Genomic DNA, 17,997 nt, shown 5'->3' with positions numbered 1-17,997 from the left:
AGCGTGCTGAAGTAGGCTAGTTCTGACTGTCGGGACATTAAACGTAACCGGATGACGGCGCGCGCTAACATAACCATTCGGTACTCGCAGTTGGACTATCTCTAGCACTTGCGGGTGATGCACCCATCCGCGTAAAACACTCACAACATATTTTAAGAGAGCAAGATCTCTTCTCACTGCCAGTCTGCTGTATCCAACAAATCAAATAAAACACATTTATCAAATTATGGTCATAGTTTTAATAATTACTAAAATTTATAATATTGGTAATGATGTTTAGATATTCAGATATAATATCACAATATTTTATAATTCGACATCGTGAAAATTATAAAGAAGTTTATTCAATTTTCACTGATATTGAAAAACAGGGCAGAGAGGAACTTTCTGATATTAATTAAGATCAAGGTGCGAGGGAGGGGGGGGGGACATCGAGAATGTTTTTTAGGACGCTGCTTATTAAAAATTTCAATTGTTATACAATTAAGTATGAAGATATTTTATAATGAAAAGTTACCATTTACCGTTCACTAATGTAACATCTTTGATTGTATCGTGTTTAAGCAATTAAATATTATTATTATACATATATGTAGCCGTTTGATTTATTCATGTACTCGATCAGAATCAAACTGCGATCAGTCTTCGTGTGAGCAACTAACTTACCGTTGCATAATTTATCCGTTCATCTCGTAGGCTTTCTAACCCGATTGAGCGATAAACCACTTGCCCCAAGGTCTCATTACAATATCGAATCCCTTTCAATTTAAGATTACTTACTGATATATTTCGCAATGTAATTCGACTGTATTTTATACCCTTATCTTTTAATACGATAAATTTTTGAGGATCATTTTCTAGTGGACAGGTATTCTTCTACCTTTTCTGTATTCGTTTGAAATTATTATAAATGTTTTAACTACCGGTGTAACTTATTTGTAACTAGCGACCCACCCCGGCTTCGCACGTGTGCACATTACTTGATGTAAATGTTGTTCACATTAGAAACCTTTAAAATTTTCAGTGTTTCTCTACAAAATTATGCATGTATTATACATATAAACTTTTTTTTTATACAACTTAGAATGGCAAACAAGCTGACGGCTCACCTGATGGAAAGTGGTAACCGTCGCCTATAGACATGAGCAGTACCATGGACATAACAGAGTATACTGTTTCGCCCATGATACATACGGCCCGTCTCGTGGTAAACGGGGTTACCATAGTCTATGGACGCCTGTAATACTAGAGTTGCCACGTGCGCGTTGCCAACCCTAAAAAAAAAACCTTAAGTGATTGTAGTAGTATTTATGTATGTAATTAATACTGGCCACTAACACGAGCCATGTGTCATGTGCTAAGAACAAGGGATTACATAGAAGGAGTAATAAAATTTTCAATTCATAGTAAGATAGTGTATAGAAAATGTTATACGGCCGTGTAACCATACCCAAACTGTGTCGAATATGTAATCTAGTAATGTTAAATTTGTTATTGATAAATAATTGACATATCAAAAATTTTTTTCTATACACTTGCCTGCTATGAATTGAGAAAAAATGACAGCTGATCTTTCGTCCTCTTTTTATTAATTATAGAAGAAAGGAGGCAACCATATGATTTACAGTTTTGATCATTCCTTCCATGTAATTCCTTGTTGTTAGGTCATATGTTGTTTGCCTTTAATGTGGTTTAAAAAATATTTTTTAAAAAAGGAGTTTAGAGTTTGTTTAATTCTAGATGTTAGAAGTACTAAGCTGGTTTTTACTTACATAGTTGCATCAAATGAACGTTTCATAGCGTCCACTGGCAACAAGAAAAGTGGCTGCGGTTGCGGCACAGGCGTTCACAATGGTATTAAAGTTAAGCTTTGTTTGACACAAGTTTTCAATTCGTTGGTAAGCGGTCCCAACTTGTATATAGCATTGCAAAAAGTTAAATGTAAGTAGGTAAATAGTAGTTATATTGTTAGCGAGATGCAATTTTAGTTAAATACATTTTGCAACGTGAAAATAAACGACGAGATTATTGTTTTACTAGTTTGATTTTTTTTATACCACTGAGGTGGCAAACAAGCATACGGCCCACCTGACGGTAAGGGTTTACCGTAGCCAATGAACACCTGCAATACCAGAGGTATTACGCGTGCGTTGCCGATCCTGAAGAAACCTCTTTACCCCCCTTTAGAAGAACCCTATGCTGTAGTCTTTTGGGAAAACCTTGGTAGGAAACTTATTTCATAACCTGAGTGTTCGCGGGAGAAATCATCTCTGAAACCGCGTTGTACGCGACCATCTAGGTTGTAGGACATGAGTATGAACTCCCTGTTGATGGCGAGCCGTACGATGGTAGAAAGTGGCTATGGGCATCATATTGTACAATCGTCATATTGAGAATTTATATTTAAAAAAAAAATAGATAAAAAGAAAGGAGAGGATCGAAGAAAAGGTGGAATTATATTATTAACGATATGTATGAATTAGGAGTGCGTAGTATGATGTATCCATAATAAAAATGAAAAAGAAAAAAATATATATATATACATATATATATATATATATATATATATATATATATATATATATATATATATATATATATATATAAAAAAATTAGAAAAGATAAGGCAAAGATGTTCAATGCCTTTGCGTATATCTAATAAAGAATCTACCTTCTGCTTAGTAACAAAGAGTTCTTTTGCTCCGGCAGTGTTCATCGTAACAAAATTAATATGAGACCAAAACGGAAGTAATCCTGTTGATTGCAAAAAGAATTATGAAAATCGATTCAGAATTGATGACGTTATCACGGAACATAGTCCCAAAAAATTCAAACAAAATAAGAAATTACTTTCTGTTTAAAAATAAACTAAGTGAAACGATTTTGGGGCGGTTTGCAATCACATTATTCGGGGAAAGTTCACACATAGGACAGATTTTTGTAATTGAATCTCGGATATTGGGGCCATAAAATGGCTGGATATAATTTTTCAATCTTCGTAGTGGTCAATTCGACTGGGAAATTTGTATACTATAGAGTTTCTTACTATTTATGTTAGTGTGTGCAGTGGAGATAGTAGATTTTTACAATTTAGTCCCGAGCTATCCACTTGTTGTGTATCCACTATCTGTCAATTTTTTTTTTATGGGTAACCCCGCCTGCGCTAACGGAATACGCTGGCGGAGCACCAGTGAAGGGTGATCGATGAGAATAAAAACAGGCCAGTTAGCCCATCATGATGAATTCATCAGGAATAAATCATGATAGTTTACAGGGGGAACCGCGAGGAGGTCGACCTGGTTGAGTATATTGCTAGCAATGGGATTCTCATTCTCCATTACTAACGATCCCTTTCCTCTGCTATCTGTCAATTAAGTTCGAAAAATACTGTTACTTGGAGTTGATTCCAAAGTGTGGTTGAACGAGGAATGAACTGCCTTGCACAAAGGAAGTTGGAACACCGTCACTCATCCAAATGGTTGAAACAGAACTATAATTACTAGAACTTCATTCAGAGTATCTTAGTTCAACCAATATCCGTTCAAACATGCTATTAAAATGCTAGGTAAATTAGTACTTTTATTAAATAGTCTTTACTATTAAATTATAAAATTCTTAGAGCATGTTCAATGGGACTGGCATGTCTTTTCACGACAAAATACCCTTAACCAGTAATAAAGAGAAAAAAGTGTTTTTTTTTTTCTCAATATTATATTTATAATATTTTTTGTTCTCCTGTCAAGATGCTTACTTCTTTAATCTTTCTTGCAGTCTTACAATTAATAAACTTGTTTGAAAATTTAAAACCCGTAGCGTCTTTTAATTCTTTGTAATATCTTTTATCTATCAAAAACTATCAGGTACATCTTAGTACAATAATAGTTTTTTTTAAATTGGATAGAAGAGTAATTTTTGTTTTTTTTTTTTCTATATAAGTAAATTAATGAATATAATAATAATATATTTTTATTTATGTCTCCTTACAGACAACTGAAATTTAAACTATTAATTAATTAATTAACTAGTATTTAGGATAAAATAAAATTAATATAATATGGAACTCTGCTGCGAGGAGTTGGTGTCTGTAATAGGTCAAAACCTGCAGTATAGATCACCAGGTATGAATGAAAACACTTTATTGTTTTATTCAAAGAATGATATAGATTATAAAGATTAACAATATGTTCACAAACAATTAATTAATTATTTAATTACATAAACTTAATTACACAAAAGCAAGATAAAGAGGCAACAATGGGCAGCCTTATCGCCTAATAGCGATCTCTTTAAAAGGAATAATTAAAATTGTGTAAAAAAAGGTCTTTACAGAAAGATAATAAGACAAAAAAAAAAAAAAGAAAAAAAGGCTAAAGATGTAAAATTTAGATTTAGATGTTAAATGTGGAATTAATTTTGTTATCGAATAAATTTGTATACAATATTGTACAATTAGTTAGTGACGTGTCGTATTAAGAGGTGAAGGGACTAGCTGAAAATCGTTGTTAAATGGCAAGGGCTCCATGGACAAAAGCGCAGCTCTAAAATAGAAAATGAATGAAAAAAAAACCAGTTATAGCTTTACGGGAGTACCTAACCTGTTAACTGATAAAAAATAAATATCCAAATTGTGTATTGTTTAGTATAAACATAAAAAATACAGATTAATAACTTTACGCCAGTACCTAAACTTTTAACCGTTAAAAAATAATTGTCCAAATTATATGTTATGGTGTAGTACATAAATAAAAAAAAAACAGTTTACATCAAAATCTCGTTTCCTTTTGAGTTCAGCTAAATTATTTTAGCTGTGTGGTCCTGGCATAGAATAGGTTACCCTTAGCAATAGCGTCCCTCTTAAAACATCTCCAAAGCCTAAATGCGGTTGCCAATACACCTGCCAAGTGTGGCAACTATTCTATTAAGTCCTCCAAAGAGGAACTGTCCAGCTGTGGACAGTTAAAGGTTAATTTGCTGACAATAATGACATTATTTTACTACGCCAAGTTCTATGCGGGGTAGTCAGAGAGAAACAAGTACATTTATTAAATCATCCACACTCATAACTCGTCTCATTGGTCGATCCACAAATTCTAAGAAATGTAAAATTTATCAGAAAGCATAATTATGTAACTAACGTAAGTGCCTAGATTTAGCAACATTTTAAAACTCGACAGTATACTGACAAATGTGGTCTATTTTGTCAGCCAAACTGCGGTTTTCTCTTAAATAGGAAATAAATGATAAAAAAAATGTAGCTTCACGCGAGTACCTAAATTGTTAACCATAAAAAAAATAATTGTCTAAATTTTATATGGTGTAGTATATACATCAAAAAAAAAGTTTAAATCAAAATCTCGTTTCTTTTTGAATTCAGCTAAATTATTTATCTATACGCCAAGTATTTTGTGGGGTAGTCAGAGAGAAACATGAGACATCTCTGAATTGAACCATCATAACTCGTTTCATTGGTCGTTCCATAAACTCTAAGTAATGTATAAACATTGTAAAATTCATTAGGAAGTAAATATAACTAATGTAAGTGGCTGGACCTAGCAACATTACAAAATTCAACAGGCGATACCAAAAGCTCGACGTTGTACTGGCAAATGTGGCCTGTTTTGTCAGCCAAACTGCGGTTTTCGCTCTAGTAATATGTCCCGACATATTATATATTCGTGCGTGCAATGACACCAATTTAATTTGAACCGTCGCCCTTCCTTTATTCTCATCGGATTCTATGATAGTGCATGTAACTCTAGAGCTCAGGTTACACTGGTCGTGTTACGTACAGCTCAGTGCCTGCCAGCCATCGGCTTGCAGGGAAATCGAGCATGACAAAGGAATAAAGACCTAACTGGATAGGACATGTGGAATTAATTCCCTTGGCTCTAGTACCACCGTCTTTATCTATCAACTACACATGATCGTTATGGGATAACCACGTAGAAAAATAAGTTCTATACGAAACGAATCACAGAAAGTATTTTTGTATATAGTATTTGGTATTACATTAGATATAATTTGGGATTCACAGTAAGGTATTACGAACTTATTAATAAGAGATATTTCTAGCTAAATGTTTCAGTTTTGTTACAAAAGAAAACTAGGTATATTATTTTGGTCTACTTGGCTGGGACATATTGATTAAATAGTAGCCTACATTCTTCTAAGTTCAAAATAGTACATATATAAAATAGACGATTTGCTGAGCTGCTATAGCGCCATAAAGTAACAAACAAACAAACAAATGTACTTTTATATTTCTAATATAAATGCTGATTCGATGCCTAGTCTACCCGTCTACCCATGGAACTGTGGTTTCCAATGGAAAATTACACAATTCGATACTAATTTCATCCGAACATAAGACATTAATTTTAATTATTATTAATTAAATTCATTTAAAGGAATTTTATTTTCCTTTTCTTCAAACCTACTACAACAATTCACATAAATTGTGATTTCTTAATAGAACTTCGTAATGTTTATAATAAAGTGATATAAAAATAATCGATAGATTCAAAATCGACTTCAGCGTCCACGTTTTAATTAACTCTCAAGATAGCTAATTTATATAGCAACACCACTTTAATCTAAATGACATTTAATCGGAATTAATTAAATGTAAACCGGAATTAATTAAATTCAAATTAAATGTAAACGAAGAGACACTGCATTTATTTACGTCTGTGTCGGCGATGATTTCCACCAGGATGTCGCTGTGAATTGAATATTGTTAGTAAACTGATTATTTTTCAGTCAAACGACGATGTTAATAAGCGAAATTCAACTTTATTACCACGCAATATAATGTGTTAACGATTGAAGTTTTAAAATTTTGTCTTTTTTTGAGGTTATGATTATGGTATTTTTTTTAAGATATTCATTAGTTGGTATATGACATCTGCGGGTACGTATTGAAAATATGTTTTGGGTAATATGTGTACAGCAATATCTAAATATTGTTAATATAATATGATTGTCCCAATAACTAATATATTAAATGTCGGTTATCCAATATATAATATTGAAATGAAAGATCCGATCGAAATGAATATGAAATGGGTGATGACCTTTACCGCCATCAATGTCTAAAGGAATCCAATATATTGGTTTCCGAGCAGTATTGATATAACAAATGTGTAATTGGAAATTTACAGAATTTACTGACAGGGTATATTAAGGCGGTCGTTAGCACTTATTATTAAAAATCCGTTCTTTCCTTCCTCTCTTTTAGGTAGGTGGATAATTATATATATATATATATATATATATATATATATATATATATATATATATATATATATATATATATATATATATATATATATATATATTTCTCATGTGACAACCCTGTAAAGTTAGGGGGAAAGGGATTGTAAGTAATGGAGACTGAGAATCCCATTGCTAGCAATATGACTACTTTAATGTATTTTTGTTTACCCAACAAGGTCGACCTCCTCGCGGTTCTCCCTATCATGAAAACTATCATGGTTAATTCCTGATGAATTCATTATGATGGGCTAACTGGCCTGTTTTCATTCTCATCTATCACCCTTCACTGGTGCTCCGCCAGCGTATCCCGTTAGCACAGGCGGGGTTACCATACCATTTTCACCCATAAAAAAAAACCCATAAAGTCAAATGTATAACAAACTAGTACAAAAAGTAACTAAAATTTTTTGTACTAGTCTAAGTTCACCAATGGACAATCTTTGGCTCAAAGAGTAATGAAAAAATGACATTTAACTATAAAGAATTGGTACAATACTAAAAAGTCGCTGTGGGTATTAAATAAAACAATTTAAATATAATACATTAAAAATCAATACGGATAAAAGTAGAAGGTTTGTCTGTTTGTCAATTATAGGGGGAGCCGGCAGTGCTAATATTTGCATGGCCCGAATATTGACTAGCGTGTTCAACTCGGATACTAATGGAGCTGCTCTGTATTATAGATCTTATGGTGAACGACTACTTTAATGTATTTTTGTTTATTTCTTCTGTACGTCTGTGTATTCATATTGTGAACTAACTTTTAGCTAGCTACTTTGTGTGCATTACAGACGTATGAAAAATCATTGAAATGTACCACTTTTAGATAGCCTGTTAGGATAAATCATATTCTTATGCAGCACTATTTCCGAACCGATACGACAATGTAACCTTCAAGAAAAGAGTATATTCCTTTTTAAAAGGCCGGCAGCGGCGGGCGGCGGCATGGGCGGTGGTAGTCACTTACCACCAGGTGAGCCGCATGCTCGTTTGCCCCCTGTAAAAAAAATACCAGATTTTAACTTAGATCTTCAGGAATAAAAAAACAGACAGACAGACAAAATTCCCACAAAATATTGTTTTGACATCTAATGGTCTTAATTTTTTTTATATCTTGCAAGTGTAGACATCGTATAGTTAGAATTTTACTATGTATTTATAAATAGATTTTATTGTCGATGGTTTTTTTTTTATGTACTCGTAAAATAGCGACAAATGAAATTGACAGATGGCGTATCACCTTCACGAACAATTTCTGTGAAAACCGTTTCCATTTCGACGCTGTAGTTATTAGAGGACGCCGGAACAAATATATAGACAGACAGACGTACAAATTATCTAAAAAATATTGTTTTGACATCTGTTGGTTTTTTTAAGAAGTTATTTTTATTTTTTCTGAAATACTTTCAATGTACAGACATAGCTCAGATACAATTTTATTGTAATAGTAAGAAGTAAAATGAATGAGTTAAAAATAAATGGCTGAATCAAACAGGATAAATCCATTAAATTGATTACAGTAGGATTTTAAACAAAATTATGCCCACGGCATATATTGGTAATTGTGGTTACTATTCAGCATTTATAGTATAGAAGAAAATTTGTGAAAAATTTATACAGTGTAAAACAAAAAAAAAAAAAAAAATAACAGAGGAAGCTTTTTGTACAAGAGTTTTAAAAAATTGTGTGCAAAGGCACTTTTATCCCATTTGTATGGTTGTATTTCGTTTTGAAGGATCACCGCATCAGCTGTTAGCTGTCCAGTGCTGAACATAGGCCTTTTCCCATAAGGGGAGTTTTGCACTATAACATTTATACTCATGTTAAATGTAGTAATTTCCATTGCCATTCAAACTATAGGGAAAGTATTTATATACTCAATAAGCACCTTTTTTTTTATCTACGCCGAAAACTGGAAAGGTCAAGGAGCATTTTGTCTAACCTTTGAAAGTTCTGATTCGTTCGCACGAAACTTACTATCGTAACGTTCTTTTTGTTTAACACTTTCAAAAACTTTTACAAGATATGTAGCAGTTATCTCGTGATTTTTAAATAAATTTAGCTTTTTTTTATAGTCGATAAATAATGGAGGAATTTTTTTAAGTTATATTTGTTATCTATTTAGTAATTGATTCTCGCCGTGTAGTCCATAAAAACGTGCGAAGCCGTGGCGGATCATTAGTCGCTTAATAAGATTTGGGAAGGTATACATTTTTTTGTAAATACAAATGGAATTAACCGTCTGGTGTAAAGTCCGCTAAATGTACATAGAACTTTAAAGTTTAAATAAATAAATAAAACTAATAATTAAAAAAAAATTAAAATTATATTCCACAAAAAAAAAGGCAATTGTAGCAAAACCAATTACTTTGATTTAAAAACTAAATTATTAAACCGAATTTGATAGCGTTTCTCTAAGATTAATCTGTAAATATATATTTTCAAAGGAAAAAGGAATTTTTCAATTTTTTTTTATATAACTTAGAATGGCAAACAAGCTAACGGCCCACCTGATGGAAAGTGGTAACCGTCGTCTATAGACATGAGCAGTACCATGGACATAACAGAGTATACTGTTTCGTCCATGATACCCCTAATGCGTTGCCATTCCTGAGGACTCAGGTGTTATTCTTCCGTACCCAGTAAATTCACGCCATATTCCATCCTTCAAACCGAAACACAGCCATGCAAACACAACTGTTTTACGGTTGAAACACGAATGACTTTTGTACAAAGTCTCCCTCTGGTAAAATTAATGTTTACAACTAACAGAGTTATGAGGTTATAAACATAAAAAAAACTGCAATCGAATCAAGAATTTCCTTCCTTTTGAAATCGGTTGAAAACAATTTTATTAGCCACAAAAAATCTCCGCACAAAACCGACTTCCAGCCGCCGTTTCGCCTAAATCAACACGTCTGTAATACGTTTTTTCAGTGAAACTTCCAAGCAGACATTGACTGATGACGCCATAACAAATCGAGCTAGTAACACAAAACTTAACAATTATGAATAAATACATATTTTGTTTGCGGGTTTAATGCATAATTTTATCTACCGCAGTGAGTCTGAGACATTTTCATATTATTTTAGTCGAGATTCTTCAAAAAAAAAAAGGGATTAAGACGTTCCTTCAGGGTCAGCAACGTGCATTTAATGCTAGTATTGCAGGTGTTCATAGGTTACGGTAACCGCTTACCATCAGGTAGGCCGTATGCTTGTTTGCCACCTCAGTGGTATAAAAAAAATTGTAGTCGCGAATACACGACTAGTTTTGGGACCATCCGGGACTTTTAGTCATGAGCGGCTGTTTGCGAAACGAGTGCGAGCCTGTTTGACTTCCTATTATAAATATTTGATATCTATAGATGGGAAATATTTAAGAAAAATTAACATAAACAGTTTTATTAAGTCCATATAGGACAAAAGATTAATTAATTTTACATAGTACATTTAAATAAATACACATAATGTTAACAGAGTTTCAAAAGAGTAACTGTTTCTTCTTGGCTCTTCTCAACAGATAACAACTTTCCGAACCCTGTAGTAATAAAAAAAATGACAATTTAAAATTGCCTGTAAACAAGTCTGTTTGGATAAAATAATATGAATTTAAATAAAATAAAATATTCGTAAAGATCATTATCCAATTTCCGTTCGAAGTCGGATAAAAGGATAATGTTACTCATGAAATAAAATATAGTTACACATAATGCGTTCCTCACCCCAATACACGGGTCACTGTGACATCGCGTATTCTTTTATTTCACGGTTGATGAGTTCCGCGAAACTTACGGGAATAAGGACATCAGATGGCGTCGTGAGACCCCTGTACAATTTTTTTGTTCTAGAAATATGCGGAGTACAAAAACTAGACAATATTTTTATGACGCGAAGTAAGATTCGTAGTTGGAGAAGGTATTTTTTTAGAAATTATAATATTTAACCGTGTCTTTATCCATGTGATTGGTTTTTTTTAATGGGTGCTAATGGAATGGTAATCCGCCCGCGCTATCGGTATACACCGGCGGCGCACCAGTGGAGGATGATAGGTGAGGATGAAGTAGGTCAGTTAGTTCATCATGACGAATTCAACAAGAATTGTTCACGATGGTTTTCAAGATGAACCACGTAGAGGTTGACCTAATAGGGCTAGCAATGGGGTTGCTAAACTCCATTGCTAACAATCCCTTTCCCGCCCCACGTGACCGGTTGTTATTAGGTGTTTAACACTACGCGTGAGATAAAATTTACAATGGCCGATCCGTTAAGATGCCATGAGGTAATAAAAATTTTCACTTTTACATCTATATAAATAAAAATTAATTGTCGAATGTATGCAAGTGTATTTGACAATTTTTTTGTTGTTTGAAAATATTTGAAAAATCGTACGGAACAAGTATACCGTATGAAACCTTTAAATTTTAGAAGAAATTTTGCCATGCAGTTCATCCCCATACCCTAGACCCTAAATGGTCGCGTACAGCGCGGGTTCATAGAGGTTTCCTCTCACGAATGCTCAGGTTACGGAAAGAGCTCTTTGTCGAGGTTTTTTTGAGAGAGTACAGCATGGAGTTCCTTAAAAAAAAGGGGTAAAGAAGTTTGTTTAGGGTCGGCAACGCGTTTATAGTATCCCTGGTATTGCAGGCGTTCATAGGCTACGGTAACTGTTAACCATTAGGTGGATTATATGCTTGTTTGCCACCTCTGGTATAAAAACCATCTCTGCAATAGTTTTTCTGCTACATTGGTACATTTAAGATGAAACGCAATTTATACACAATGAACATGACAACTTTCTTCTATTTGAGATAATAATTTGGTCACATTTATTACATTTTGATGTCATCATAGTAATAATAAATTTAAAAGTTTGATTATAAATGTTAGCAAAAATTAAGTATCAGTTTTTATCTACGAATGTTTGTTACTTAATCACCCTTAAAAGCCTTGAATGGATTTAAACGAAATTTGGGCTGCAGACGAATCATACATTTATCATAATTCACGTGGAAAAAACAGCGGAATACAGATATTAATAATAATTCCCGTTTTCACCGATGTTTTTTCATTCTACCAGCGCTGACATGACACCGTACTGACTGGATGATCCACGGTACCCATTAAATTTGTAACGAACTCGTGTCATTATAATAATAATAATCGATACATTTTCGCTTCACAATTCATCACAGTGAAATACAATAAGACATGATTATATTAAAGTAATCAAATTATAAATATAATTGTGAATAAAATATACTTGTAATATAATAAGTGCATTCAATATAATAATTTGTAGGAAGTGATGATTTATTCTAATTTAGGTCTGTGTGTGTTTGCGTGTGCGTGTGCGTGCGTGCGTGCGTGCGTGCGTGCGTGCGTGCATGCGTGCGTGTGTGCGTGTGTGTGTGTGTGTGTGTGTGTGTGTGTGTGTGTGTGTGTGTGTGTGTGTGTGTGTGAGTGTGTGTGATCTGTGCGTGTGTATGTGCTCGCGTGCGTGTGTGCGAGCAATTGCCAATAAATACCTTAGACGCCATATTGCTCTTTTTTATATTCTTAGGAGGTTCAAGTCCCAATGTCATGTTTCGAGTAGACAAAAAGTTGATCCGATGAAGACGTGAGTTGTGTACATAGTTAAATTCAAGTTTTATTCCCTTTTTTGCCGACGCCTTTTTATTGTACCGGCTCTGCCATAGCACCAGAGGCATTGGGGCATTATTGAACGTTCTTCGTTTACTTAGGACGGTTTTTTGTTGCTGACTTGTTTGATTGGTCGAGTTTCATCACTTGTAAATCCGCTATTTAATAAAAGTCTAAGATTAAGTGAGAGTTGCACAGCTTACACTTTAATGACTTTGGTAGTAATGGTTTAGCGCTAAGCATCAAAATTATTGCTACATTGAATTCATTATCATTTTATTATCAATTAATAAAATTATTATTTTTATTCACAGTGATATTACTAGTGAAAAATCAAAAAGTGATTTTCGCTCGCAATGATTATTGAAAGTAAAATATGAATTATGATATAAGCAAGCGAATAAACAATTTAATGCATTGTGATAAAGTCTCTATTAGCTCGCTCTGATTGGTTGGCTGATACGATTTCACTTCACTGCTAACCAAGTCCAACCGATAACTCACTAATAAATCCGAACGCAGTGACTATTTGTGATTTAAAGTGATTTGTAACACGACAGTGATTTGTAACTCATTGTGAAGCGACGTAGCAGTTGTGATGTATGATTTGGCGTAACATATGAAATTACACTTATGACATATTAAATATTCCAAACCCATTTAACACACAGACTCAATTTCGGTTTGTTTTTAATGAGTGAAAATGAAATAGTGACCCTGTCTGCGCTATCGGTATGCACTGGCTGGATACCAGTGAGGATGATAGGTGAGGATGAAGAAAATCAGTTGAATTATCATGGCCTCTTTAACAATTATTAAACACGATGGTTTCTAGGCGCAATCGCGTGGAAGTCAACCCAATAGGGTATTTGTTTTAATTGATGCTAATAGAATAGTTACCCCACCTGCGCTAACGGTATGCATTGGCAGGCCACTAATGAGGGGTGATAGATGAGAATGAAAAGGCAGGTCAGTTAGCCCATCGTGATGAATACACCAGGAATTCAGCACGATGGTTTTTAGGGGAGATCACGTGGAGGTCGACCTTATGGGGCGTATTGCAATGGGGCAGTTTGAGCAATTAGTTCTATTACTAATAACCCTTTTCTTCCCCACTCGAGTGTGACTTAGTCGTGAGCTTGATCTCTGGTACTATTCATGAGCGTATCTGTTTGTTTTGTCTGATCTAATTATGTAGATAAAACGTTAATATGTACTAGACAATTATGTATGATACATATATTGTAATTGTATACAGATAATATCTACATGCTTTGTACTAGTGGCGATGTGTAATATATTTAGATTTATCTAGGTATAATCAATGACGTTGATCGCCTGAATAAGTACGAGTAAATATAGTATCCTATGTGCTAAGTTAGGATATAACCCACTCGTGTATTTAATTTTATACGAACCCGTTAAGTAGTTTTTGCGTGAAAGAGTTAATTTTTATAATACAGGGACAGACGAGCATGCGGTTCACCTGACGTTAAGTGACCACCGCTACCCATGATCATCCGTAACATTAATAGAATTTAAATTAGGCAGCGAAAAAAAAATAATGTTTATTATGTTTATTATGTTAATTATATGGAATTATAGAATAACACATAGAAGTTTCTGATACTTGAAATATAAAACTCTTTGTAAGTCATTACATAATTGTAACTCCCATTAATGGGCGAACAAAGAAATTAAACGTAAAAACCAACTTTAAATTATAATCGTCTAAATGGTCTATAATTATACAGTGTTCTACAAAAAAATCGACTTCAATTATGGCAAATAAGTTATTTTGATTTAAAAACTAAATTAATGAATCGATTATGATAAAATTTGTACAAGACCAATTTGTGACAATGTCGTTTCATATAAAAAGATAAATTCCTAAATCGGTTTACAACTGACGCTCTGAAAAGAAACAATTGAGAGAACTTTCTTCTTATGGGAGTAGGTTGAAAATACCTACAACGTTTCAGTCTACTTTATTAATTGAAATTTTATATTCGATAATCGAGCTGTCACAGTCGTAACTCCGTCCCCTGGCACTCGTCGCACCGTTATCTCAGACCCCCGGCGTTCCGGGGACAAAAGCGCGTCGAGACGCTTCAGTGATATCTACTATGGGGCTTACCTCACTGCAATTTCCGTCAGTAACTCCAGCAACGAGCATGAATATGTACGATTTGGTACATTAGAAATTCAATTGAAATTTATTAGACATTTATAATATTTACTTAATATATTATTAACATTGCAGGACGACCCCCCACTATTGAGTGACGACCTGAAATGTATTGCAGGGAGTAAGTGGACGCAGGTGGTTCAGGACCGTTCTTTATGGCAGTCTATGGGGGAGGATTATGTCCAGCAGTGGACGGATAATGGCTGAAATGATGATGACGATGATTATTAACTCGCCTGCCAGACGTGGCAACTACTGGCAAAACTTCCCAAGGGAGAGGCCTATATTCAACAGTGGATAGTTATAGGCTGATATGATAGTGATAATTGTTATGAAATACGAGAATTACATTTTGATTCTATTTAGTATACATTACGTCCTATTTCTTTGAATTAATAAATGAGTATACTTTATTTGCATTATTTTTTTATACAACTTAGAATGGCAAACAAGCTGACGGCTCACCTGATGGAAAGTGGTAACCGTCGCCTATAGGCATGAGCAGTACCATGGACATAACAGAGTATACTGTTTTGTATATACAATATATTAGACAATACTAGCAGCAATATTTTGAATGTATATTAAATGACAACAAAACTTTTTTTTTTTTTTTTCAATAGATGATAATGAAATGGTAACCCCGCCTGCACTATCGGTGTACGCTAGTGGGGCTCTAGTGATGGATGATAGGTGAGGATGAAAAGGCAGGTCAGTTAGCCCATCGTGATGAATATATCTGGAATTCAGCACGCTGGTTTTCAGAAGGGACCATTGGAGGTCGATTTGACAGGGTATATTGCTAACAATGGGAGTAGTACGCATGACTAACAATCCTTTTCTGTACCTACTTTCGATTCTTAAATCCGTCTGCGCTATTGATTTACCTGAGAGTTAGCAATGGGACTAGTACGCATTACTAAGAATCCCTCCCCCCACCAAAATTTCCAATTCCTACTAAAAGTACCATGATGAGCTAACTGACCTGACTACATCTTTTATTAGTATTGTGTTATTGGTTTACACTACACAAGCACAGGCAGGCTACTATTTCATTTTCATTCATAAAAAACTAATAAATTGGCCAATTACTGACAGCATTTTTCTCGTAATTTCATCATCAATTTTCTGTTACCATAAACTCAGACATTTTAGAGAGATTTTAATTGTAAAAAGGCTGATTGTTAAACTTATGTATTCTGTTTTTTTTTTAAAGCTTTATCGTCACATCTTCATGACCTTATCCCAATTATTTGGGGTCGGTGTAATATGATTTTATTCACCAGAGGGAGACTTTGTACAAAAGTCGATTGCTTGGGTACCTCTGTTCCATTCGTGTTTCAACCGTGAAGTAGTTGTGTTTGCATGACTGTGTTTCGGTTTGAAGGGTGGGATATGGCGTGAATTTACTGGGTACAGAGGAATAACACCTGAGTCCTCAGGAACGGCAACGCATGAGGGGTATCATGGGCGAAACAGTATACTCTGTTATGTCCATGGTACTGCTCTTGTCTATAGGCGACGGTTACCACTTTCCATCAGGTGGGCCGTCAGCTTGTTTGCCATTCTAAGTTGTATAAAAAAAAATCATATTATTACACCAAAGTTTTGGATTTTGGTTTTACAATCAGCCATCTGTCTAAAGTTAACTCTTCTTTAGAACTACCCTGCTTAATTTAAAAGTACACAATGAAAATCGAATGATGCAGTTCAGACTGTGTACCGACAGTGCCAAAATTACTTTTCTATGATCGAATCTAGTCAATTTGTAATAGTCGCTAAATAATTATTGGGAACACGCGACGCTGTGATCTTGGTAGGTACTTTGGGCATATGTTGAAGATTACAAGACTATGACCGAATCGCGTGTAAGGAAAGCATTGTTACAACATGACATTAACTTGCCAAGGACAATATAAAGTACTCGGATGCTTTCTATGGTTAGAGAGATCCGTTTTTACTATTATTGTGCATGGAATATAAGCTTTTATATCTAGCTTTTTGTCCGCCACTTGGTACGCGTCGACTTCAGAAGTATGAAACCACTTGTAGGTGGCATATCAAGAAAAAACATATATATACCAGATTTTGAACTTAGATTCGTAGGAAATTATACCTTCAGGAATACAATTGTGAAATTATCATCTTCCTACTTTTATCCCAATTGTTATTGGGGTTGGCGTAATGTGTTTTCCTCTTCCATTCTTCTCTATTCCCAGTCATTTCCGCATTCACTCCCATTCTGGCCATATCATCTTTCTGCCATTCTTGCTGAGCATTACGTGTCCATACCAAGAACACAATTGTGAAAATCTCATTCAATTTTGAAACAAACATACAGACATAATTTCTTAAAAAAAATGATGTGGCTTCTATTAAAATCCTTTACATCTATTTATTTTAAATATCTCCCATGTATTAACATTGTTGAGTTACAGTTTTATTATATTGATAAGTTTATATAAGTCCGATATATGTTTTGTCCTATATATGTATGTATGTTTGCATGACTATATTCGGTTCGGTTTAAAGGGTGGAATAGGGTAGTGAATTTACAGGGTACAGAGAAATAACACCTTAGTCCTCAGGGATGGTAACGCATGGAGAGTATCATGGATGAAACAATATACTCTGTTATGTCCATGGTACTGCTCATATCTATAGGCGACAGTTACTACTTTCCATCAGGTGGGCCGTTAACTTGTTTGCCATTTTAAGTTGCATAAAAAAAATATACTTTTTAAAAACAAATATGAAAATATTGTATAAATTGGTTTTGACATTTGATTATTTTTACATTTAATGAGGTTTCTTTATTGATGATAATAATGACAACCTCGCCTGCATTATCGGTATATGCTGACAGGATAATTAAAAATTGAGTATGTTTA

Source organism: Galleria mellonella, unplaced genomic scaffold (assembly GCF_026898425.1).
Source record: "Galleria mellonella isolate WM207_F2 unplaced genomic scaffold, CSIRO_AGI_GalMel_v1 utg37, whole genome shotgun sequence".
Classification (NCBI taxonomy): Eukaryota; Metazoa; Arthropoda; class Insecta; order Lepidoptera; family Pyralidae; genus Galleria; species Galleria mellonella.
The sequence above is the reverse complement of the archived record's forward strand: the minus strand, read 5'-3'. Positions refer to the sequence as shown.